The sequence below is a fragment of the Sturnira hondurensis genome, unplaced genomic scaffold (assembly GCF_014824575.4).
Source record: "Sturnira hondurensis isolate 20B ecotype Veracruz unplaced genomic scaffold, ASM1482457v3 Scaffold0006505, whole genome shotgun sequence".
NCBI classification, from domain to species: domain Eukaryota; kingdom Metazoa; phylum Chordata; class Mammalia; order Chiroptera; family Phyllostomidae; genus Sturnira; species Sturnira hondurensis.
Genome location: NW_028079136.1, coordinates 3770911 through 3795760, shown reverse-complemented (window position 1 = coordinate 3795760; position 24850 = coordinate 3770911). Strand labels below are relative to the sequence as shown.

Here is a 24850-nt window from a genome sequence, read left to right as displayed (position 1 = left end):
AAAGAGGTACAGGGCCTTGGGGTTCACTGAGGCTGGCTCTTGCTTGTTTGAGAGGATTTAGAAAGTTGTGAAGCGTGAATGAAGAACAGTCATTTATATGGAAAAGCATCTTGGGTGGGCCCATAAGTTGGGTGGGACAGAGTTTCTGTGGCTCTCCAAGGCAAGTCAAACAATGTTAGCCAGGTTGATGGAGTCTCAGATAAGGCACCAGCCTGCCAGTTTGTGGCTCTGTGCAGTTTGACTCATAAAAGGGACTGACTCATCAAAGGGCCTCTGCCCGCCTTTCCGTCTGGGAGAAAGCTGTCCCCCAGCTTTCGCCTTGATACCAGACCGTTTAGTTTCTCCCTATATTCCTCTGGTGCCTTTCAAGCTGCTATCCTGGTGTTCAAGCTCAGAGGGAATAAGTCCATGTGTACCTTCTTTAAGAGGAACTGCTTGGGACTCCCAAAATTTCTTCCACCAACTCAATCTCTGCTGGGTTTTGCAGCCAGAAGTTATGGGAACTTATCTTCCTGGCCCTGGAACCCTGGGCTGGGAAGCCAGGTTTGGTCCCAAGATATCCCACTGGAATTTTTATCCACCACACATGAATGTGAGACCAGCCCATGCTATGTCTGTGCCCCTCCTACTGGTCTAGATGGATGTGATTTCTTCAATTCCATAGTTGTCACACTTTCATTCAACTCAATTTCTGACAGTTCTGAGTGATGGTTGCTCTATATTTTGGTTGTAATTTTGATTTAGTTGTGCAAGGAAGCAAATTGTGTTTACCTATGGCACCATCTTGACTGAGAGCCAATACATATTCTTTAAATGAATAAATAATTGAACGCTGTCCATCTAATTGAGAAAGCTGTAAGATACAGTCTTTATTCTGGCCCTCATGCCACTCAGGTGGCATTTATTCAGAATATACAAAGTACTCAGTAGTAAGACAACTCAATAAAAATAGGTAAAAGATTTAAAAACATCTTCTTTCACTAATAAAGATATGTATCTTTTTAAAAATATTTTATTTATTTATCTTTAGAGGGGAAGGGAAGGAGAGAGGGAGAGAAATATCAATGTATGGTTGCCTCTCACGTTTCCCCTGATGGGAACTGGCCTGCAACCCAGGCATGTGCCCTGACTGGGAATTGAACCGTGATCCTTTGATTTGCAGGCCCGCACTCAATCCACTGAGCTACACCAGCCAGGGTGATATATATATATCTTTATATGTAAAGATATAAATACAAGGAAAGATGCTCAACATCATCAGTGATTAGGGGAATGCAAATTAAACCCACTATAGACACCACTACACAGCAACTAGAATGGCTAAAATGAAAAAGACTGATAATACCAAGTGCTGATAAGTATGTGAAATAAATGGACCTCTACTTCACCAGGGGGAATGAGAAAGGGCATAGCCACTTTAGATAACACTGTAGTTAAATGTGCACTTACTCTAACCCAGCGATCCCACTTCTATGTATTTACCTAAGAGAAACGAGAATTTGTTCACTCAAAGACTTGTAGACTTAGTAATAATAGTTAAAAAAGAAAACAACCTGGGAACAACCCGAATGTTCATCAACTGACAAATAGGTTAAAATTATGATATATTCATACAGTGGCATATACACAACAATAAATAAATTACTTTAATGCAGTCCACAAACACTATGTTAAATAAAAGAAGCCAGGTATGATTTTTTTTTGAGTGAAGAAAATGTTTTTATTATTCACAACATAAAATTAACATGGCATCCCATTAAAATTGAACCAAAGTAAATAATGCTGTTATAAAATTTACATTTCGCACATTCATTTCAAGGAAAACAGTACATAGTAGGGCTCTTCTAGTATTTATAAAATGATTTCAGTAAACTTTTTAAAGTAGTGAACAGCAATTAACATATATTCTCAAACTGGGCTAAGAAGGAGTTAGAAATGCAACTGTGAAAACTATGGTGATAACAAGTAGTAGGATTAGAACTGTTTTGATCCCTGGCTGGTGTCGCTCAGTGGGTTGAGCACCTACCTGCAAAATGAAAGGTTGCTGGTTCGATTCCCAGCCTGGGTTGCAGGCCAGGTCCCAGTTGGGAACAGGTGATAAGCAACCAATTGATGTGATCTCTTACATATATATGTTTCTCTCTCTCTATATATAATATAAATATGTATTTGTATTTATTAATATTTATTAATATTAGAAAGAGGGGAAATGAGGGAGAAAGAGAGGGAAAGAAACATCGACATGTGAGAGATACATTGATGAGCCTGCAAACCAGGCATGTGCCCTGACTAGAAATTGAACCAGTAACCTTTTGGTTTGTAGGCTGGCGCTCAATCCACTGAGCCACACCAGCCAGGGCAATAATCTTTTTTTTTTTAAGAACTGTTTTGTTAGGAGTGTTAGGAACCACATTTCTCTTTTACCTGTTACATCAGTGCACCTTTCTCACTGATAAGGCAACTGTTTGCTGAGGGTGGCAAAATGATGAGCAAGTTTCTTAAGTAATAGATGTTTGATTGANATTAATATTAGAAAGAGGGGAAATGAGGGAGAAAGAGAGGGAAAGAAACATCGACATGTGAGAGATACATTGATGAGCCTGCAAACCAGGCACGTGCCCTGACTAGAAATTGAACCAGTAACCTTTTGGTTTGTAGGCTGGCGCTCAATCCACTGAGCCACACCAGCCAGGGCAATAATCTTTTTTTTTTTTTAAGAACTGTTTTGTTAGGAGTGTTAGGAACCACATTTCTATTTTACCTGTTACATCAGTGCACCTTTCTCACTGATAAGGCAACTGTTTGCTGAGGGTGGCAAAATGATGAGCAAGTTTCTTAAGTAATAGATGTTTGATTGATGAAGACTCAAACTTCCTTTCCCAATTTGGTCTCATTTGGAGCAGAAAGAAACAACTTTGTCTTTTGTATGTAAGGGTGCTAATATTTTGAAATTCAGCCGCTGTAATCTTCTAACTCACAATTTAAAGGGAGGGATGGATTATTATCAGGAGTAAGTCTTTGAAATACTTCCAGTTTTAAAAATACCAGGGCTTCTGAATAACTTCTCAAACTATCTTTCCATGTTGTTATATAACTTGATAAACAAGTATTATAGTATTATAGTAATTTCTTCTACCACCTACATTTTACCTTCAATAAGGGTGAGTTGTGGTTTCAAACAATTCCTACATATAAAGCATCTTTAAATTAGTTTCCTTTCCATGGAACTGAGCTCCCACTTCTGTGCCTGTGAAAGGTAAATCGAACACATATGTATACAGTTGCGTATATATGTGTGTTTATATGTATCTTTAAAGCAAGTTACTTTTATCAATACTGTTAGAAAAACCTAGACTACAGTGACCACTCTGTGAAGACAGCTGGATTTCCTTAGAAACCCTCCTCTAGGTTGAGGAAGGCAGGTACAGGTCATTGAAGGATGTGATGAGGCTGTAGGAAGCCTTTTCTTCATTACCCGTTGCTCCTGCATTGCCGGGCCTCACCGCCACAGCTACATGTACATCTGCTTCCCCAGCCGCACTGGCCTCTAGAGTAGTATCTGTCAGAGACAAGGTGTTGGTTGAGCACCTCCTGCTGTTCCCAATCTTCCCATAACTCTTACTCTCCACTTTGTGTCCATTCTTGGTGTCAAAGTAACCATCAACAAGCTCAAGACTATCCACCTCCCACCCCAGGGTCAGAACGCCCAAATAATCGTGTCTGTGCCTCTACCCTCCCCGAAGACTACATACACACCTTCATTCCAGCTCCTGTCTCTCGGTCCAGAGACATCTGCCGGCACACAGAGTCAACCACTGCCTGGGTCCTGGGTTTTAGATCATCCTCTCCATTCCCAGATGCAGCAGGGATCCCAACAGGCCCAGCCAGGTGGGAGTCCTCTTCAGCTGGTTTCTCCAAAGATTGACATCCTGCAGACACTCTTCTTCTCAATGCCTCAGCAAATAAATACTCGTTAACATTTTCTTTGATGTAAGGAAATAAAATGTCCCTGGGCTCTGGTGGAGGGAGGGTGGAGCAGACTGAAGTGGCTGGCAGGACACTGGGGATTGTGGCTCTGGGGAGAGAGCGGAAGGGACAGCTGCCAGGATCCCTGAGCTGCGCTCTCCTCCTGTCCCTCACTGTTGTATTTTCGAACAGGAAAACTTCCTGCAGTGATAAAAATCATAGATATGTTCTCCAAGAGCCAGGAATAAGGAAAGGAGATTGTCTGCAAAGGATCAGGAGGGAATTCTTGTAGTGATGAAAATGGAATGTTCTATACCGTAATGATGGTGGTGGTTAAAGGACTATATGCATTTTCAGACCTCATCAAATTATACTTAAAAAATGGGAAATTGGCCCTGGCCAGGTAATTCAGCTGGGTAGAGCATCATCCTGATATGCCAAGGTTGCAGGTTCCATTTCTGGTCACAGTGTTACAGAATGGACCTGTGGGGGTGGGGTGGAGGGTACAAAATACTATTACTGAATGGACCCACCTTCTCCCAGGGTCCCCCTGTACAAGGTGTACCTTCTTCACCACCAGGGAATGATGTCTCTCGATGCCAGACATTGGCGAAAAGAAAAGGAATTATTTATTCAAAGGTGTTTTAGACTTAGAGTAATGACTTAAAGTCTTCATTGAGATCCCAAAGTCCCTTAGAATACCCAAACACACAGTCCTTCCTTTTCCCCTTTGCCCAGTCTGGGGTACTGTATCTCAGGAAGAGAAATAGAAGTTTACGGCTCAGGTAGCCCCCGGTTCTTCCCAGTAATCTGTGCTCAGCTGGCAGGCCTCCCTCGGTTCCCAGCACTATCAGCTGTGTCACTGCCACGGTCTCCAGTTAATCCAAAACCATGTGGCACTTTCTCATGGTCCACCAGCAAGAGTCCTTTATTCTTCCAAACTGCTAAGAGAGTGCATTGTTGGTACATCTTGCTTCCCAGCTTCCTAAGCTGCATGGCTAAGGGAGCCCCAAAGCCACGTGGCCCCAACCTACTCCAAACTCTCATCCAGGTCCTGTAACCAGAGGGGGCTGCCTCTCTGTTACAACCTGGGTCCAAATCACTCCCATCTCCCTGGCTCAAAGCAAGGCCACAGCTATTTAACATATCCATGAAACCAGTTAAAGGTTAAATGACCATGCCTAGGTTAGTTGCAAAACTGTTGCTATGCAAAACAGTTCTCGATAGCCCTGTTCCATGTGTCCCATCCCCCAGGTCAGACTCATGGGGGTGAGGTTATCCTATATGTATTTTTAAAAATATTTCAGACACCCTGAGTTCTGGACCTCATGACAAATTCCTATTTGCCCCCCCCCCCCCACTGGCTGTACCCTGTATCAAGGGCACAGATAAGAAGCAACCACTGAATGCATAAATAAGTGTAATGATAAATCTCTCTCTCTCCCTTTCTCTCTCTCAGAATCAATCAACACATTTTTAAAAGGTGGATTATTTATGCAAATATCTCATTAAGGTCAATTTTTAAAAGACTACACCCCAAAACCTCATTTAAGTGTGGAAACACTGAGAGCTAAAAGTGAGGGATTACACAAGTAGCAGGCGTTCGAGGTTCACCCAGCATCAGAACCGGTCCTTGACTCCTCACCTAGGGCTCTTTGTGTTATAACTTGCACCTGATTTTCTAGAAAGAAAAGCATCAAATGTACTTTCACTTATTTAGGTACCACCCTCCGTGTTGGTCATTGGATTTTCTTTGGATCATAGTAATTAAATGTTTGTATTCTCAGGTTTGCCTTCTGTTTAGTTCAACCTGGGCTCGAATCTCTTTTAATAATAAGCAATGTATTGGAGTCCTCAGTTGAGGGATAGGTTGTTGTCAATTTCTAAATCCCTTTGTTATCGAACAAGAGGTCCGAGGAGGGTGCAATACTTGGCCCACCGAGGGATGCCAAAAACTGCTTCAGAAAACAGAGGCCCCTCCTAAGGACAGTATACTAATATCTATTGGGCTCTTCTGTCCGCCGCCAATTGGAAAGACATCTCTCAATGCCAAAGATTTGTGAAAAGGAAACAAAATGTTTATTTAATGCTATTCAGGCCTAATGCCTTCCTTAAAATATTAAAGTTTTTAAGGGTATACACCTACACACACACACACACACACACACACACACACAGCGCTCCCTTCTCCCACTGTCCCAACTCCGGGTACCGTACCATAAATCAGGAAAAGAGCACACGTCCGTTTTTTTTCAGGTTGCTGGCACTGTGAGCTGTCTCGCCTGCCTGTCCAGGCAGGATCTCCAATTAATCCAAAGTCATGCGGCACCTTCCACTGGGAAGAGTTCTTTGTACCAAGTTCCAGTCAAAGTTTCTCCTGCTTTCCAGGCCACTCGGCCAAAGGGAGCACCCCAAAGCCACATGGGCCTCTTCTACCAAAGCTGCAGGGGTCTGCACTCCACCAAAAGCGCATGTCTTTCTTCTTCACCTGGCCACAGGGATCTCCATTCTGGCAAAGCTGCATGGTTTTCCCTTTTCGCCTGGGCAAGAGGGGGTCTTAACTCTGTTGAAACCGCGTGGCTCTCTTTCCTAATGGCTACAGGGGTCTACATCTTTCCAAAACAGCGTGGCTCTCCCCCTCACCTGGCCAAGATGAGGTCCTCACTCTGCTAAAGCCACATGGCTCTCACGCAGGCCCTCTCTCAGAGGATCAGCCTCCAGTTACATCCTGGGTAGAAGCCACTCACTTCTCCCTGGCTCAAAGCATGGCCACAGCTATTTAACATATGAAACCAGTTAGAGGTTATATATATGTTAAATGACCATTCCAGGGGTTAGCTGCAAAGCTGTTGCTATGCAAAACAGCTCTCAATGGCCCTGCTCCATTTGTCCCCTCCCCTAGCTGACACCTGGGGGTGGTGGTGAGGACATCTTAATATATTTCCTCCAATATTCCTACACACTTTGAGTTCTGGACACCATTCCAAATCTTTTTGGGGGGCACCCCCCTTGACTGCACCCTGTATCACCTTCACTAAAAGGGGCTTAATAACTCCCCCTGCCAGCTTTTTAACAGATTAAGAAAAACTAAGACAGTCTCAGACAGTAGTTTGATAGAAATGAAAGTGTTATTTCCGGGCTTATGTGTTGTTTTGTGTTTTCTCTATTGTCTTGTTCCAAAAGAAAGCGAATACTCCAGAACTCCCAAGTATTTATTCAGGTGTTGAAGAACGTTTTTATTTTTTTGCGGACTTCATTTAGAAAACGGAGGGAGCCCCCTGGTGTAGCTTCTTGTTAATGCACTTAAGTGATACTGCCACCAAGCGGAGAGAGAAGAGAGCCCCAGTGGAGGGAAGCGGGAGGCGGGACCAAATAAAAAGGCCAATTTGACAGCTTGTTCATTCAGTTACTGCGGATCAGGCTGGTTAATGCATAACGTGTTAGCACTGGATGTAATTCAACAAGCCTTATCGAAAGTCTGTTAATTATACAAGTGTTAGACTGATTCGGAAAGAATGGGTTCTTGGAGACAGACCACTTTAGAATCAAAAGTTAAACATTACACCTAGCTGGTGTAGCTCAGTGGATTCAGCGTGTGCCTGCGAATCAGACAATCGTGGTTCGATTCCCAGTCAGGTTGCAGGCCAGTTCCCTGCAGGCCAACTCCTAGCAGGGGACACACGAAAGGCAACCATACATTGATGTTTCTCTCCCTCTCTCCTTCCCTTCCCCTCTACAGATAAATAAATAAAATTTTAAAAAAAGTTAAACGTTACAAAAAATATAGGGTTTACAAGGTGCTTTTATGCAAGTTTTAAAATATTTCAAAAAATATTTTTTTATAAACTTAGTGGGTTTGATTTTCTAACAGCTCTTCAAGGTAGGTATTACTATTCTAACTTTACAGATCAGAAAGCTGAGGATCAGAAAAGCAGAGATCTGCCCAAGATTATTGTTTTAGAAAGTACTTTAACACTGAGTACCTTCTATTTAGTACTATACCCTTGTCCAGGTTCTAGGGATATAAGGGGAAATAAATTTGAGAAACTCACTGTTCATTTGAAGTGCGTAAAATAATTATAGCACAGGGGAAGCCTCCAGTTGTGATAGGAACAGTTGGGAAATACTTCTTTTTTAAAAATATATTTTATTGATTATACCATTACAGTTGTTCTATTCCCCCCTTCATTCCCCTCCACCCACACACTCCCTCCCCCACCATTCTCCCCCCCTAGTTTATAACCACATGTCTCAAGCTCTTTAGATTCTATATTTCCCCCACTATTCTCACCCTCCCCCCTATCTATTTTCTATGTACCATCTATGCTATTTTCTGTGCCTTCTCCCCCCTTCTCCCCCTCCCACCCCCCTGTTGCTAACCCTCTATGTATTCTTCATTTCTATGGTTCCACTCCTGATCTAGCTGTCTTCTTGGTTTGCTTTTGTTTTAGGTGTGGTTGTTAATAACTGTAAGTTTGCTGTCCTTTCACTGTTCATATTTTTCATCTTCTTTTTCTTAGATAAGTCCCTTTAGCATTTAATATAATAAAGGCTTGGTGATGATGAACTCCTTGAACTTGACCTTATCTGAGAAGCACTTTATCTGTCCTTCCATTCTAAATGAAAGCTTTGCTGGATAAAGCAATCTTGGCTGTAGGTCTTTGGATTTCATGACTTGGAATACTTCTTTCCAGCCCCTTCTTGCCTGTAGGGTCTCTTTTGAGAAATCCGCTGACAGTCTGATGGGTACTCCTTTGTAGGTGACTGTCCCCTTATCCCTTGCTGCTTCTAGGATTCTCTCCTTCATTTTGGTCTTGGCTAATGTAATTATGATGTGCCTTGGTGTGTTCCTTCTTGGGTCCACCTTCTTTGGGACTCTCTGAACTTCCTGGATTTCCTAGAAGTCTATTTCCTTTGCCAGACTGGGGAAGTTCTCCTTTATTATTTGTTCAAATACGTTTTCCACTCATGGCTGTTTCTTTCCCCCTTCTGGTACCCCTATAATCTGGATGTTGGAACGTTTAAAGATGTCCTGGAGGTTCCTAAGCCTCTCATTTTTTTGAATTCTCATTCCTTCATTCCTTTCTGGTTGGATGTTTTGTTCTTCCTTCTGGTCCATTCCATTGATTTGAGTCCCCGTTTCCTTTCCATCACAATTGGTTTCCTGTGCACCTCCCTTCATTTCAATTAGTTTAGCCTTCATATGTTCCTCTAATTTGTGACTGTGTTCCTCTAATTTGTGACTATAATCTACCAGTTCTGTGAGCATCCTGATAAATAGTGTCTTGAATTGTACTTCTGAGAGGCTGGCAATTTCTCGGTCGCTTACAGTTATTGGCTCTGGGACTTTGAGTTCTTCTTGCACCATCTTTTGGGCTGTTCGTGCCTGTTCCATAGCAGGATCAGAGCCCTAAAGTGTTCACTGGAACAGGGCAACTAAGTCGCTGGGTTGTGACGTTGTATGTGGGGGCGGGGTCAAAGAGGGACAATGGCTTTCCGTCTGCCGCCTGCCACCCCGGCCCCGGTGCCGCAGCCACCACCGTCACCAGGCCCACGCGTTTCGCTCCACTGCACTCGAGTGTGCCACCGCCGTCAGCCCTCCACCACTGGGTTCGCCCCCTGGGGCCTGTGTGGTCTGTCTCACTGTGCGCAAATGTGCGACCGCAGTCAGTCTGCCCCACACCCCGACTGGTTCTGGGCTGCCTGCGCGCCTAGGTCGTGGGATCTGTCCTGCCCGACCCAGCTCCGCTGCTGGCTCCGCCTCTCTTACCGTCCCCGTTGAATGGTTCGTAGTTGTCGGACTTCCGTATAATTCCGTTTTCTGGTCTTTGGGTGTGTCCTATTTCTCCAAACCTTTGTTGTATTCAAACTTGGTTGTGGGAGAAGGCACAGTGTTTCCACCTATGCCTCCATCTTGGCGGAAGTCCGGGAAATACTTCTTAAAAGCAGTGGGTTGGATCTCCAAAAGTGAAAATAAATGTGCTATGCAGGGTACAGGGGGAAGACGTTACTAGGCAGGGGGAGAGATCCTACATAAAGATATGGAAGCACAGAAGACCCAGACAGTAAGAGAATGGTGAAAATTCCACTGATTACAGCGGGGGTGTCAAACTCATTTTCGCCCGGGGGGTGGGGGGGGGATAGCGCACATCAGCCTCAGGGTTGCCTTCAATTTAATTTCAACTCCTTAACAGTTAAGGAGTAGCTGCATTTACACAGTCCTAAAATTATTTCAGCCCCCGGTGAAAATGAGTTTGATGCCCTGGATTGGAGCATCAGGCGCCTGCTGAGAAGTCGCAGGGCTGAGCCCAGGAAACAGCCAGATTGTCAAAGGCCTCAGAGCCATTCTAAAGAGGTTGGGCTTTGCAATCTCTGTGTGTTGCCACTGTTTACAAAGTCAGTGGATTAACAATTTAGGAATATAATTCTGGAGCTAATGAGGAAGCTACACTAAATGAGGTGAATTAGTTGGGAGCGGCTGGAGTAGTCAGGCATGACAGGATGACACTGGCAACCAAGGCCCAATGAGGATGAAGACAGTACTGGGAGATACCAGGAGTCGGACTTGTCAGAACTGGGTGATCAGCTGCATTTGTGGGTTTAAGGGAACAGGAGGAGAAAAAGATGACTCCCTGTTTAAACTACCGGGTGGATGGTAATGCTGCCGTCATCTATACGTAGAAGCCAGGATTTGGGGCCAGTAAATGGTGGGTCCAGAATTCAATCCCAGGTCTTCTGACTTCAAATCTTCTGCTCATTACACTGTAACATACTGTGTTTTATAGGCTAGCAATGCCGTTTGTGGTAGAAAAAATATTAATGAAAGTAGTTTAAAGTTCTTACAAAGATAAGTTTTAGAATATAGTTAAATTAGTATATCATCATATTGTCTTCTGTTATATAATAATTTCTCAAGAATATATTCCTTTAAAGCTCTAATACACTTTATGTCACTTCTTCACTGTCACTAACTCTCTGTTAGGTCTGTTTACTTCCAGAGGCTCTATTACACACAGAAAACGTGGATGCGTACGATCTAGTCCAGTTACATTGCAAGGGCACAGAAGTCCACGTGCTCTAATTCAGAGGTGTCCCCTCTCTCTGCCTGACAAGCCTGTAAGTGCCCTTGCTACCTGGGCCTGTCATCATCTGTCATTGATTCGTCTCTCAGGGGGAGCCGTGTTTTTGCACTGTGCTGGCCCCTATGCCAGGCAGTCTACATACACAAGTTGATTCAGTCCTCCTAATGACCCTGTGAAGGTACTATTGTATTAGCACCCAGAAAGGTTGAATAACTTGCCTACAGTTTGACAACTTAAAATATATACGCTAACCACTCCCACACCTGATTTTTCAGCCAAACAATTGCGAGTCCTAGGCCTGTAATTCCTATGCTCTACTAGACAGCACCATCTAGACATTCTGCACAGACTCCCTAGCTCAGTGCCTACAATCCAGTTCGTTATTTTCCCCACAATCTGCCATGCCTGTTTTTTATCCTGGTTGAGGCGTCAGTATACACCTGATCACTCAAGTCAAGAATCTGGGAGTCAGCTTGGGGTAGTGAACATGCAATACAATGTACAGATGATGTATTGCAGAGTTGTACCACTGACACCTATATAATTTTATTAACCAATGTCACCCCAATAAATTCAATTAAAAAAATGTGGAAGTCACCTAAATTTTCTTACTTTGTTCTCTCCACCCAAATAACCTAAGCTTGTTTACCTCACTTCCCTGTCCATCTACATTTACTTTAAAATGTGACTGGTCTTGTAATCACACATATTTTCTTAACTTGAAAAATAATTTCTAAAAACTGCCTGGCTGGCTGGTGGATCTCAATAAAGCCACAATTCACTCTAAGTCACAGAATGTTACTTATAGATCTATTTTTTTTAAATATTTTATTTATTTATCTTTAGAGGGGAAGGGAAGGAGAGAGGGAGAGAAATATCAATGTATGGTTGCCTCTGCTGAGCACACACAATGTATCGTGTGTCCCCTGCTGGGAACTGGCCTGCAACCCAGGCATGTGCCCTGACTGGGAATCAAACCGCGATCGTGTTGTTTGCAGGCCCGTGCTCAATCCACTGAGCTACACCAGCCAGGGCACTTATAGATCTATTATTTAACAGTCTGATTAGTGATCATTTGTAGTTTTGCCCCAGGCCTTTACAAATGTGCTAGAAAAAGATTCTAGAGTCATAATAACATAAGAGCATAATTTCTGGAAACAATAAGTCCTGCTGAGCAAACCAACAAATTTGAAAAGCAGAGACTATTGTATCATGCATGAGGATACACTGCAGTAGCACTTAAAACACACTGTAGATTTCTATCAGTGATAAAAATGTGGTAAGATCCTGAAATATATCTTGTGGTCTAACCAGAGTATTCACCTTTTAGTAACTCACAGTTTAACATTAATATATTGAGCGCATAATTTACATTCACCTTTCTGTTTACTTCAGCCACCCCAACAAAAAGTCTTTATACATTATACATAGAAAGCAAAAACAGGCTGCCTAGGTTGGTACCCTGGCTCTGCCACCGCCAGCTGTGTGACCTGGACAAGTGACTTGACCTCTCTCTGCCTTAGATTTTTTGTTGGTAAAATGAAGATAGTAATAGTAGCCACTTCATAAAGATCCTGTGAAGGATTAAATATAAGTGTGTACCCATAATAAATGATTAGGAAGTGTTAATAGGTTGTACATGTTCATCACTTTAAATATTTGGGAGTATATAAAGGTTTAAAAAAAAGTAAGTAAACACTATCCAAACTATTCCATGACCATTGTTAGCATTTTGGTGAAATTTTGTTCAGTCACATTTCTATGTATGTGTGTGACATGCAGAATCTGAAGTTTACTGTAGAGGGGAAAGAAAATGTATATAAGGAGAGCTAGTGACTCCACGAGGGACACACTGCAGATCCTCCTTTGATGTTCAGAGTTATCAAAGCAGTGGCCTTGAACAGTTTGGGGTGGCAGGCAACTGGCCCCTAAGATTAAAAAATGCCGATGACCATCAAAAATAGAGAAGGCGGTGGCCTGACTCCTGCCCCACAATGAAAGTGAAGGAGGTTTAGGGTCTGTGGGACAGCAGACATTAGCCTCTGCACTGTTTCAGTTTGCGTGAGAGAAAGCTTGTCATACGAGTGAGTGCTTTGTACAGAAGCAATGGAAAAACCTGCCAATCAAGAGCTACAGTTGAAGAGTCAAGGTCTAATTCAGAAATGGACAATGCATTTGAATCCTCAAGCTTTCTTAGCAGTGATAAGAGGCACTGATTCAGAAGACCCAAGTAAGAGTCATTCGGTGAATAACCTGACTTTGCACCTTCAAGCAGGCTAAATCAAAGCTAGAGGGAAAATGGGGGAGAAAGTGTAAGGGCACTACATGGTAATGGAAAAATATATAATAAAGATTATGTATTTTTAAATATTTTTAAAGCTAGAAGGAAAAAAAAAACAAAAGCAGAGACTTCCTGTCAAGATGGCATAGTACCCTGGCTGGTGTAGCTCAGTGGGTTGAGCATGGGCTGCCAACTAAAGGGTCAATGGTTCAATTCCCAGTCAGGGTACATGCCTTGGTTGTCGGCCAGGTCCCCAGTAGGGGGCTTACAAGAGGCAACCAGGCATTGATGTTCTTCTCCCTCCCCTTTTCCCTCCCTTCTCCTCTCTCTAAAAATAAATAAATAAAATCTTTTAAAAAAAACCCTCTTAAATAAAAGATGGCGGCATAGGGAGACCTCACACAACCACAACAAAATTACAACTAAGATATAGAACAACCATTGTTCAGAAATGAAAGAAATTGAGCTGAATGGAAGTCTGACAACTACAGAATTAAAGAAACCACATCCATCCAAATTGGTAGGAGGGGCGAAGACTCAGAACGGGCTGGTCCCACATCCACATGTAGTGGACTCCCATCCAAGTACTAACCAGGCCTGACCCTGCTTAGCTTCTGAGATCAGACGAGATCGGGCGCGTTCAGGGTGGTATGGCCGTAGACCACATGTAGTGGATAAAGATTCGGAAAGATATATTGGGAGTGAAGAGTCCCAGCCCCTCCCCAGTTCCCCTAGCCCAGGGTTCCAGTGCCAGGAAAATAAGTCCCTACAACTTCTGGCTGCAAAAGCCAGTGGCGATCTAGTCGGTGGAAGAAACTTCTGGAGCCCCAAGCAGTTCCTCTTAAATAATCCACACATGTACTCGCCTACTCAGATTCACTCCCTCTAGGCTCCAGCAATGGGGAGGCAGCTTGAGGAGCACCAGTGGTGTGCAAGGGGAGGCTGATATGTCTGGCATCAAGGCAAGTAGAGGCCATCGTCCCTTTTCTGGGCTGTACCCCCAAAGAGCCAAGAGACTGGTACCTTATCTAAGACTCATCAACCACCTGGCTACCACTGTTTGCCCAACCCTAGAGATCCCCAGAGATTCTGCCCCACCCAATTTGTGGGCCATTCAAGCTGCTTTTCCGTATGAGTGATCTTATGCTTTGCAACTTCCTAAATCCTCTCAAATAAGCAACAGCTGGCTTCAGGGAGTCCCAAACCCAGAACTGTCAGCCTAGATTCACAGTGTGGCTATACCTGAAAGTTTCCAAGCCCAGCCCAAGCAGCTGCTATCTCAGATTGCTTTATAACTCAGACGGGATGGCCCAGGACAAAACACAGGTGAGAGCTGATCTTGGTCTGCACTACCCAGAAAACCTGAGGGGCTAGAACACCAAGTGGACAGCTACAGACCACTTTGGAGCACCACCACCCAGTGCCGGCACAGCTGATCCTCCACAGAGGGTGGATGTTGGTGGTAAGTGGTCATAGCCAACCCTTACAGCTAACTGGCCCGAGGAAATCCCTCCTATTGATCTGCCAGCAGCAACCAAGTCTCAACTACAAAAGGCAGGTGTACTCAGCCTACACAAAGGGTGTACCTAGAGTCCCCAGCAAGGGTGGCAGCGGAGGCTGTGCCACTGGACCCTCCAGGACACCTACAGCATTAGGCCATACTTACCAAGACATGAAGTCAAAGCAGCTCTACATAATACATAGAAACAAACACAGGGAGGCTGCAAAAGTGAGGAGACAAAGAAACATGGCCCAAATGAGAGAACAGATCAAAACTCCAGGAAAAAGGTAAACAAAATGGAGATAAGCAATCTTTCAGATACAGAGTTCAAAACACTGGTTATAAGGATGCTCAAGGAACTTAGGACAACAGCATCAAAAATATCAAGTTAGAAACAAAAGATACACTAACTGAAATAAAGAACAGCTTACAGGGAAACAACAGTTGAGTGGAGGAAGCCAAGAATCAACTCAGTGATTTGGAATATAAGGAATCAAAAAACCCCCCCAAAACAAAAAACCCCACAACCAATCAGAACAAGAAGAAAAGACAATAAAAAAGACAAGGATAATATAAGCAGCCTGTGGGACCACTTTAAGTAATCCAACATTCACTTCACAGGGGTGCCCAGAAGGACAAGAGGAAGAACAAAAAATTGGAAATCTATTTGAAAAAATAATGAAAGAAAAATTCCCTAATCTGGTGAAAGAAATAGACATGAAAGTCCCAGAACCACAAACAGTCTCAAACAAGATGGATGAAGAGGACCGTTCCAAGATACATCATAATTAAAATGCCAAAGGTTAAAGATAGAAAGATTGGAGGATGGGTGTGGAAGAATGGGCGAGAGGTAGGGGGGTTAAGAAGTACAAATAGGTAGTTACAAACAGAATAGCCATGGGAATAATGTACGGTAGAGGAAAGGCAGTAGCCAAAGAACTTCTACCCATGACCCATGGACATAAACAAGGGTAGAGGGATTGCCTGAGGGAGTGGGGGTTCTGGGTGGACGGGGGCAAAGAGGGAGGAATCAGGATAACTGTAATAGCATAATCAACAAAATATAATTTGAAAAAGAGAAAAAAGACAAAAGCAGAGATGAATAAAGACTAGAAAAACAGATGGAAAAAATCAACAAAAGCAAAAGTTGGTTCTGTGAAAAGATCAACAAAATTAACATTGAGAAATGTCATTGAGGTATCTTGGAGCAGGAGACCCAAGAGGGAAAACTGTATTTTCTGATAACTGTATTGCTGCCAAGCTGAGTTTAAGACTAAGGTTATTATAATAATTTAAACAGTAAAAGAAATACACCTTTATTTATAGTCATATCTGTCTTGACAATGGGAATAGGTTCTGAGAAATGCATCATTAGTCGATTTTGTTGTGTGTGTTTATTATGTCAGTGCACTCTGTCATCACAGAGTGCACTGACAATACAGCATCGAACAGACTAGACAGTATTGACTACTACACACCCAGGCCATATGGTACAGCCCATTGCTCCTGGTCTACAAGCATGTACAGCATGTTGTGGTACTGAATACTGTAAGCAACCATAACACAATGATAAGTATTTGTGTATCTAACCATAGAAAAGGTACAGAAAAATGTGGGAGAAAAGATAAAAAATGGGACACTTACACAGGGCACTTACTGTGAGTGGAACTTGCCTGACTGAACGTTGCTCACTCACTGAGTCAGTGAGTGAGTGGGGAGTGATTGTGAAGGCCTGGGACATTGCTCTACACTACTCTATGATTAGGTTACACTAAGTTTATAAAAAATATTTTTTCAAAACTAGATTTACCTTAGCTTCCTGTAACTTTTTACTTTGTAAAAATTTTAATTAAAATTTTTTTCTACTCTTTTGTAATAATACTTAAAACACAAATACATTGTATAGCTGTACAAAAATATGTTTATATCTTTATTAGCATTTTTGTATTTTTAATTAAAACTTATTTTTACCTTTAAAACTTTTTTGTTGAAAACTAACACACACACACACACACACACACACACACACACACACACACACACTAGGCCTGCACAGGGGCAGGATCACCAATGCCACTGTCTTCCACCTCCGCATGAAGGTGGAATAATAATGTGCATGAAGCAACTGTCTCCTAGAATAACAATGCCTTTTCTTGGAACAGCTCCCAAGGACCTGTCTAAGACTCTTTTTAAGAAGGTGTCTTTCTTTTCAGAAATATGCTCATGACAGTTTGCTTGGTTTGTTTCTTTTTTTCATCATAGATTTGCTTATAAGCTGATAATGTGCCATGAATATTCCTATTTGTGAATGAAAAATTTGTAGTATGTCAGTCCATGTTCTCAACTTTTTAAGGAGCTTGTTGAGGTCTGCAAAAGCTTCTGCTAAACTACTCATTGTGAATTTTCTTGGGAGTTCTTTTTCTTCTCCTGAAGTTTCCTTTTCTCTTGCCTCTTCTTCAATTATGCATGCCTGTTCCCATTCCCATAATGTCCCATTGGTCACTGCCCCAGGAACCACTCCTAGGAGGTTTTCAATATCACCCTCAGCCACACCCAGGTTAAAGTTCTTGGCCATTTGCACCACAGTGCTGCTGGTTTTGAAACCTCATTATCCTTGGAGAATCTTTGAAGTCATGGAGAAACCTCCTCAGTGTTTTTGTCCACATGCCATTGTCCACTCCTTGGCAACACTACCCTAACTAAGCCCAAGCATAATCCTTTGTACACAGATTTTGTAATCCTTTCAGAATTGTTGTCAGTGTCTTCGTCAGTTGCAGTGTTAGTCTAGGCAAAGGTCCCCCTCAGGTAGTGTCCTTAGAAGATGCTATAACTACTTGATCCATTGGTTGGATCAAAGAGGTGGTATTTGGAGGGAAAATGTCACTTTGAAGTTGGATTGAAGATCACCAATAAAAGGAGGCTGTCTCAGAGCATTATTAACAAAAATCTTTACAGGTATGTTACTCTCCAAACAGCATTTGTCTATTTTGTTGGCATAGCAATTCAGGAGCGCATCATGGAAGAGAAGCTGGGTCATCCGTGGCTTGATTGCTCCTGCAGTACATTGGCAGTGTATGCTTGTCCATACGCTTGAAGGCCAGAGGATTCTCATTGCACCAGATCCCAAAGGGTTTTAATTTGTTTCCTGAAACATTGTCTCCAAGTGAGACTGTTTTCTTGTTGTTAAAAGCCTTGAAACCTGGCATTGACTTGGCCTCCTTATGGATGAAAGTCCTTTTAGGCATCTGTTTCCAGAATAGGACGATTTCATCTATGTTGAGTATTTGCTCTGGTAAGTAATTTTCCTCCACCATCAGCTTACCTAGAGTTTCTGAAAATTCTGCTGCTGCTTTACAGCAGCATTCACAAACTTACCATTCACTTTCACACTATGTAATGAATAATGGGTTTTGAATCATTTAAACCACCAAGAGTTAGCAGTAAATTCAATGTCAAAATAAGGTTCAGCCTTTTTTCCCAACATTGCAAACAAATATTCAGCTTTAGCTGTGATTGTCATGGTGCTGAGAGGGATGCACTTCTCTGTCTGCCTTGCAGCCCAGGTCATTATAAGTTTGAGCATGTCTGATACAGGCTCCTCTCAAATTTTTGTTCATCTTGTTACCTTCAATGAAGTGGCTCTTTTAACAGCTCCCATGACTTTACTCTTGTCTTTCAAGTTCATGCCTATGGTGGATGGGACATGCCTGACTGGTAAGCAAAAACCATCACTGATTTCCCACCTTCATTGTCATGGGTCACTTTAAATTTTGTGTCCAGGTCAATTGCTAGACCTAGCCTCTTCCTGGCAATATTAGCAGTGAATTTTGTATGCTTAAAGTCTATAATGAACAAAACGATATGAGATTAAAGCAAGCTCAAGGGAAAATGATACAATCAAGAGATACAGTGAACATGAGTAACATAGTCATTTATTACCATTATCAAGTAGTATGTACTGTACATAGTTGTATGTGCTATTTTTCACATGGCTGGCAGTGTAGTAGGTTTGTTTATACCAGCATCACCACAGACATATGAGTAATGCATTGTGCTATGACATTACAACAGCTAGGACATCACGAGGGGCTAAAAATTTTTCAGCTCCATTATGATCTTATGGGAGCACGGTGGTATATCCAGTTCATCACTGACTTGGGCATACATGATTATATGCCCATGCAAATGAACAAGGCATACTTGTTACTGATCTTTATGGAAGCAGCATATGCCCAGAAAACGGGTGTGTTTTTTTGTGTTACTAAAGTTAGGTTTTCATTGTTTAAAAATTCTAGAGCTTTCTCATGCTATTAAGCCCATTATTAAATAAAGTAATGGGAAAGGGAAGGCTGGATGTTTTTCAAGTATTGGAGGAGTAAAAAGCCTTGTTCCTGGAGAAGTGGACTAGGAAAAGGTGGGAGAAAGCTGTGGAGAAGTGGGGGAGTAGTGGGTTTCTTTTACTGGTAGAAATCAGAACCACTCAAAGGTGAGGAGGATATATGTGGCTGTATTAATCCAGGCAGAATTCCAAGCACCATGGTTTGATGATCTATGACAAACGTCCCCGTTGCTGAGTGGGTACAAATGAACCACCTATCTTCTTTCTAATGTGGCCTAGTTGGATATAATTCTGTGGTAAAATCGTGGACTAGAAGCCTGGGCTTGAGCATGTATCTGCTGCATCCACCAAGCGCGAGAACAAATGTCGGAGACTTTCAGGGTTCCAAAGATGTTACTTTATTGGCCAAGTTTAACCTGCGCAGGGGCAAACTCTCCAAGTGTCCAGAGACACAGTACCCGTAAGGGCTGCAAACGAGAGTCGCAGCCAGCGCTTACAGCTAAGTCCTTATATAGAGGCAAGCAAGCAAGTGTTGCACAGAAGCAGATGTGGCGGTTAGCTATTGGCTTACAGAGCCCGGGCTTGGGAACAGGATAGGGTCTAACTCAACTGAGAGGAAAATTTTGAAACTAAACAGATTGCAATCAACTTACAGGATGTTTGCTAGAGACGCAGGCTCCTTGGGGCTGAGACTATTTTTCTTGTTCCCAACATATCCAGTAGTGATCACAGCACAATAAAGGCCAGAGATTATCCTAGAGCTGACTAAACTCTGGAATTCTGGTAAAGCACAAAGAAAGGGAAGGGGGCCATGAAGAATGACTGGTACTGAACTTACCACTCACTTTGACGTAAGATTTAATTTGACAAAGAAAAACAGGCATTGCAGACTGAGAGTCCAGTGGCTCCATGCACCCACTCTTGCTCCTGGCCAGTGTCCTGAGCAGGGCTGTAGCCGGCCCCACCCTTGGCCTAAAAGAATGCACCACAGGCTCAGCGGTGTGAATGTGACTCCTCGCCAGAATGTGAAGACAGCAGCTGACTGTGGGACCGTGAAGCACTCACTGCCTGCTGACAGTCTGGAACAAACTCACCATGAAAGTCCTTCCCTGCAACAAATGCAAAGACGTCATCACCACAGCTGATGACGTGAAAAAACAATACACCTGAGCAATAGATCTTTGAGAACCCGGAGAAGACCTGTGACTGGCTTCCTAAGCCAGACATACCTGTGTTGTTCAAGGAGATGTTGACTTCTACATTCCAATCATCCTGGACATGATTAAAGGACAAAGAAGCCTTCTCGGGGAGGTGTGCTCCACCCTCAATCTCTGCGAGTCTCTGCAGAAGCACCTGGCAGAGCTCAGTCACCAGAAACAGCTCAAGTCCAATAAGATCCCAGAACTGGATATGGCTGAGGCAATGACCCCCTTCATGGCCAACATCCCCTTCCTCCTCTACCCTCAGGATGGTCCCCACAGAGAGCTCCAGCCACAGGCCAGTGGGGACATTTGCCAGGACTGCATTCAGCTGGTGACTGACATTCGGAAGGCGTAAGGACCAGCTCCACCTTTGCTGAGGCCTTGGTGGAACATGAGACAGCTTGGAGCCTGGGATGGTTAACACGGGTGAGCCTTTTCTCTTTGTGGGCTCTGGAGACAGGAGTGGGGGAACCAAGAAAACTTTGCTTCCTGAGGTACCATTATACATTCCATCTAAAGGGCTTTGAGAAAGAGATTGTTCAAACAACTCCCATTTCCTTATAACTAGAAAGCAGCTGCAGTAGGTGGTGGTTGATTGTTGTAGACCGCTCTGCCTGGTTCTGGAAATTGCATCTTGACCCCTTGGGGCCAAGGGTGATGGACGACCTTTGGAATATGAGCCGCAGGAGACAACGCTCGTCTCTGGTAACAAATGCTGCCTCAGTTTTCTCTCACTGCCCCCAAAGCTTGGTTGGAAGTCAATGACGGGTAAGACCCCTCACAGCAGGGGGGGCAACCTAAGCCAGACTTGATCACTAGGGAGGCCTTCATGGAAGGACTGGGGAGGGGGCTGCAGCAAAGAGGGAGCAATGGACTCTGCCCCCCTCCACTGCCCTGCTTTGACAAAGCCTGAGTCCCCATGTCGTCTGGGAGAAGCACTTCCTGGCTCTAATTCCCTTAAGTCTGAATATCTGTTGGGAGAGGTGCAGCTCCTTGCCTTGCTAGAGTGTGTCCTGGGGAAAAATCTGGCATCCTTAAGACTTCCTGATAAACCTGTGAAATCTGCTCTGCTAAGAGTGCTTTCATTCATATGTTAAGGATTTGAGTGGGGGAAACCCTAAAACTCTGTTCCTGACAGACTCTGACTTATAGTTAAGCCCTCAGATTTCTTTGAAATGTTATCTACTGTTTGATCCTTGCTGCCCTGTATTCCTGTGAATTGCAATCCAATAAAAGGCCCTGGAGGAAGGGGCTCAATGCCTTTCCCCCTGAGAAACTGGCTGCTGCTCACGGCCTTTTTCCTCTGGAAAAATGGCCACTTCATCTCCCCAAGCAGATCACATCATGTCTCAGTCATATTTACTCTCATCTCTGGCGGCTGGGGGGACTTGTGAGGAAAGTTGCCCCCACAGTTGGTTGCATTTGCATACGTAACACAACTCTTGGGACAAAGTAGTGGAAGTGTTACCGAACAAGGGTTCGAGGCGGGGGGCAATACTTGGCCCACCGAGGGATGCAAAAACTGCTTCAGAAAACAGAGGACCCTCCCAAGGATGGTATACTAATATCTATTAGGCTCTTCTGTCCACCGCCAATTGGAAAGACATCTCTCAATGCCAGAGATTTGTGAAAAGGAAACAAAATGTTTATTTAATGCTATTCAGGCCTAATGCCTTCCTTAAAATATTAAAGTTTTTAAGGGTATACACCTACACACACACACACACACACACACACACACACACAGCGCTCCCTTCTCCCACTGTCCCAACTCCGGGTACCGTAAATTAGGAGAAGAGCACAGGTCCGTTTTCAGGTCGCTGGCACGTGAGCTATGTCGCCTGCCTGTCCAGGCAGGATCTCCAATTAATCCAAAGTCATGTGGCACCTTTCACTGGCAAGAGTTCTTTGTACCAAGTTCCAGTCAAAGTCTCTCCTGCTTTCCAGGCCACTCGGCCAAAGGGAGCACCCCAAAGCCACATGGGCCTCTTCTACCAAAGCCGCACTCCACCAAAGCGCATGTCTTTCTTCTTCTCCTGGCCGCAGGGATCTCCATTCTGGCAAAGCTGTGTGGTCTTCCATGTTTCACCTGGCCAAGAGGGGGTCTGCACTCTGCTGAAACCACATGGCTCTCCCTCCTAATGGCTTCAGGGGTCTACATCTTTCCAAAACAGTGGCTCTCCCCCTCACCTGGCCAAGAGGGGGTTCCTCACTCTGCTAAAGCCACATACCTCTCTAGCAGGCACTCTGTCTCAGAGAAGCAGCTCCCAATTCCAGCCTGGGTAGTAGCCACTCACTTCTCCCTGGCCCAGAACTTGGCCACAGCTATTTAACATATCTATGAAACCAGTTAAAGGTTATAGATATGTTAAATGACCATTCCAGAGGTTAGCTGCAAAACTGTTGCTATACAAAACAACTCTCAATGGCCCTGCTCCATTCATCCCTTCCCCCAACTGACACCTTGGGGGGGCGGTGAGGACATCTTAATATTTCCTCCAATATTCCTGTACACTTTGAGTTCAGGACACCATTCCAAATCTTTTCTGGGTCCCCCCTTGGCTGCACCCTGTATCAGAAGGAGACCACTTTTGTGAAGAGTTCTCTTCATTCCAATAACCATATACATAAGAAACAACACCAGAACCACGTATATCACTGTTTTTAACAGCTGGGCTAGTGTATGTTTGTAATTCTGAGTGTGCTCTCCCCACAGCCAGCAGGATTGCCATCCCTGGGAAGCCACATGCTGGCTTGCAGGAGGCTCACCCAGGATGCCTTCCTTACCTTGGTGAATGTTAGTCTTGTGGGCTCAGGAACTCATTTGGCTAGCCCCTAAGGAGGCTTTATTTCTTGGACTATATTCACATTGACCACACTCAAGAGACTGGTGTATAAAACCAAAATGCCAGTTTAGTCCCTGACAACCCAAATGCCACTGCTAGACGGGGTGTAGGGGAGCTGGTTGGAAGGACTGCATGGGTCTGGGACCTAGAGCCGTCTTTCTGGATGACAATGGCTGGCGCCAGGAGGTAAGGGTTCCCCTCTGATGACTTACTCTTTTGAAAGCCTGGATCTCTTTTAGCCTCGTTAAAGTACCTTTGCACATGGGCTTGTCCAATAAGGAGGGCTGCCATATCACCCTTGATTTTCTCACTGTGGGGACACTCCTGTAGTGACCTCTTCTCTAACGGCTATTCTCTGGGGGTCTAAAGGAAATACTTAGATGTGCATAAAAAAAAAAGGCAGGTTAAAAATCTCTGTAACTTGATTCCACTGGATTTCAACTTTGTAATTCTGTCTAAGAATGTGTGAATGGATTCGAAAAGTAATCTCTGATTCCCAACGGTGAGTCTTACAGCCACGCTCACTCTAAATTGCTACTGAATAGTTACCCTGGGGCAAGTCGGGGGCAGGTCTAGGGCAAAGGAGACTAGAGGACCTTATCTCTAAGGGCCTTTGGTAAACGTTTTCATGAACACATGCTTCATGAACACATGTTTTACATATGTTTTCCTATTAGGTATAGTGTAATCAAATTGCTATTTTTATCTTAATAAAACTTGCCGGGTGCAAAATAAATTTAAAAAGTCACATTCTTGGCACCTGCTGTTGGTGATAAGTAGTCAGTTACCTTGAAGCAATCTGGATGAATTCTCATGTCAGTGCTTCAAGGCAGAGTCAACCTTCCAACACAAGTCCTGTAACTAGGATCCTCACACATGTTTACACTACCGTATATCGCACATAACATGTGTAAAGTTCATTTGGAGAACAGCTGTTGTCATTAAAACTCACAAAGCAAAGTCTGAAACAAGGTCTTGGGTGTAGGACTCGTGCAGTATCAGGATGCAAGAGTAAGGGGGTAAAGAGAAGGAAGCAGACAAAGAGAACGGCTGGTAAAGGAGGTGTTAGTAGTCTGGTTGTGGTGTGAACTACTGGGGTTCAGTCCCTCTCAGGACCCTTTGAAGAGCCATGTAAAATGGGCCTCAGGATTGTCCCTCTGAAGGATGGAAGGGTAGGGCATTTTCCCACTGATTTCTTGCAAAAAAGGCAGCTATGAGTAAACATTGGTACTTTAACTTTTATTAATAATTGATTACTTACACTCTACACCACAAATAATAATAATGAAACATTACAACGTGGATATTGAAAATTTCATGCATATTTATTGTTTTTGTTCATTTGTACTGTGAAATTCTGTGAAGTTGCTATTCAGAGGTTAGCAGCTGAAATAATAGCAGAAATTTCTTATTTTGTGAAAATCTTTTTTTATATTATTCTCATGAAGCATAGTAATATACATATAAGAGAAATACGACATAAGATCATTTTTTATTTTTTTCAGACATACCGTGTTATATTTTCCTTGCAAAGGATAAACGTTGGCAACATGGCAGATAGCTTCTTCTTATCTTGCTTAATAAAAGAGGGCTGAAAATACATTTTAAAATATTCTCTAAAATAGCTTCATTA

At 43.4% G+C, this 24850-nt stretch overlaps 1 pseudogene; it reads right to left on the bottom strand.

Annotated features, from left to right (window-relative positions):
* Positions 1–3404: 3404 nt before the first annotated feature.
* Positions 3405–4573, bottom strand: LOC118989794 (enolase-phosphatase E1-like; annotated as a pseudogene).
* Between the last annotated feature and the right edge of the window lie 20277 nt (positions 4574–24850).